At 46.1% G+C, this 2,339-nt stretch overlaps 1 non-coding gene across 1 annotated transcript; it reads left to right on the top strand.

Moving 5' to 3' along the window:
• The first annotated feature begins 1,825 nt into the window (after window positions 1-1,825).
• Window positions 1,826-1,898, top strand: TRNAV-AAC. The gene has a single exon. It is a non-coding gene; the product is annotated as a tRNA-Val (tRNA).
• Window positions 1,899-2,339: the final 441 nt, after the last annotated feature.

The following is a 2,339-nucleotide window of genomic DNA, read 5'->3' as shown; positions in this document are numbered from 1 at the left end:
TGAACTTTGTGACTTTGTCCTCACCCATAACTATTTCACATTTGGGGACAATGTGTACCTTCAAGTCAGCGGCACTGCTATGGGTACTCGCATGGCCCCACAGTATGCCAACATTTTTATGGCTGACTTAGAACAACGCTTCCTCAGCTCTCGTCCCCTAATGCCCCTACTCTACTTGTGCTACACTGATGACATCTTCATCATCTGGTCCCATGGAAAAGAAAACCCTTGAGGAATTCCACCATGATTTCAACAATTTCCATCCCACCTACAATCTCTGCCTGGACCAGTCCACACAAGAGATCCACTTCCTGGACACTACTGTGCTAATAAGTGATGGTCACATAAATACCACCCTATACCGGAAACATACTGAACGCTATACTTACCTACATCTCCAGCTTTCACCCAGACCACATCACACAATCCATTGTCTACAGCCAAGCTCTAAGATACAACCGCATTTGCTCCAACCCCTCAGACAGAGACAAACACCTACAAGATCTCTATCAAGCGTTCTTACAACTACAGTACCCACCTGCTGAAGTGAAGAAGCGGATTGACAGAGCCAGAAGAGTACCCAGAAGTCACCTACTACAGGACAGGCCCAACAAAGAAAGTAACAGAACCCCACTAGCCGTCACCTTCAGCCCCCAACTAAAACCTCTCCAGTGCATCATCAAGGATCTACAACCCGTCCTGAAGGACAATCCCTCACTCTCACAGATCTTGGGAGACAGGCCAGTCCTTGCTTACTGACAGCCCCCCAACCTGAAGCAAATACTTACCAGCAACCACACAACAAAAACACTAACCCAGGAATTTATTCTTGCAACAAAGCCCATTGCCAACTCTGTCCACATATCTATTCAGGGGACACCATAATAGGACCTAATCACATCAGCCATGCCATCAGGGGCTCATTCACCTGCACATCTACCAATGTGATATGTGCCATCATGTGCCAGCAATGCCTCTCTGCCATGTACATTGGTCAAACCAGAGAGTCTCTACATAAAAGAATAAATGGACACAAATCAGACATCAAGAATTATAACATTCAAACACAGCCAGAGAACACTTCAATCTCTCTGGTCACTCGATTACAGACCTAAAAGTTGCAATATTACAACAAAAAACCTTCAACAACAGACTCCCACGAGAGATGCTGAATTGGAATTAATTTGCAAACTGGACACCATTAAATTAGGCTTGAATAAAGACTGGGAGTGGGTGGGTCATTACACAAAGTAAAACTATTTCCCCATGTTTATTTGTCCCCCTACTGTTACTCACACCTTCTTGTCAACTATTGGAAATGGGCCATCCTGATTGTCACTACAGGTTTTTTTCTCCTGCTGATAATAGCTCACCTTAACTGCTCACTCTCATTATAGTGTGGATGGCAACACCCATTTTTTCATGTTCTCTGAGTATATATATCTTCCTGCTGTATTTTCCACTGTATGCATCTGATGAAGTGGATTTTAGCCCACGAAAGCTTATGCTCAAATAAGTTTGTTAGTCTCTAAGGTGCCATAAGTACTCATTATTTTTGCAGATTAATTAATGGAGGTTAAGTCCATAAATGGCTATTAGGCAGCCTGGGTAAGGAATGTTGTCTCTAGCCTCTGTTTGTCAGAGGGAGGAGATGGATGGCAGGAGAGAGATCACTTGATCATTACCTGTTAGGTTCAGTCCCTCTGGGGCACCTGGCATTGGCCACTGTTGGCAGATAGGATATGGGGTTGGATGGGTCTTTGGTCTGACCCAGTCTGGCCATTCTTCTGTTCTTATGAAGGGAGGGGCAAAGCCCTGTAATAGAGTTTCTGTAGTGTAGTGGTTATCACATTTGCCTAACATGCAAAAGGTCCCTGGTTCAAAACCAGGCAGAAACATGATGGCTTAATTTTTCCCAACTCCGAGTGGCCTGTCCCTGCTGTTGTAGGAGCAGCAGTGATTTCTATGCTCAATAGGTCTGTTATACTTCCCCCATTCCCATTTTTGTCTCCTCTCCCTCTCTGAATGCCTGTGAAGTGGCTTTCCCCCTCTCCCTCCCGCTCCCTCCTGCAATGCTTGTGGGATGAATGGGCTGGTTGAACGGCTGGAAGATCAGAAGAGCTCCTAGATAGACAAGGTGTCTGGGACTCTAATTAGGCAGCGATCACACACCCAGAGCATGGACACTACATGGACACTGGCTGAGGTGGAGTGTGACCCACCAGATGCAGCCAAGTCATCTCCAGTCGCAGGCCATGAGGAGCAGGTCCTTAAAAGGGGAAGGGGCCATGTGCTCAGGAGTCACTCACAAGCTTGTACCTCCAGTGACTGCCCTTCGC

This window comes from Mauremys reevesii, linkage group 14 (assembly GCF_016161935.1).
Source record: "Mauremys reevesii isolate NIE-2019 linkage group 14, ASM1616193v1, whole genome shotgun sequence".
Taxonomy (NCBI): domain Eukaryota; kingdom Metazoa; phylum Chordata; order Testudines; family Geoemydidae; genus Mauremys; species Mauremys reevesii.
The sequence above is the reverse complement of the archived record's forward strand: the minus strand, read 5'-3'. Positions and strand labels throughout refer to the sequence as shown.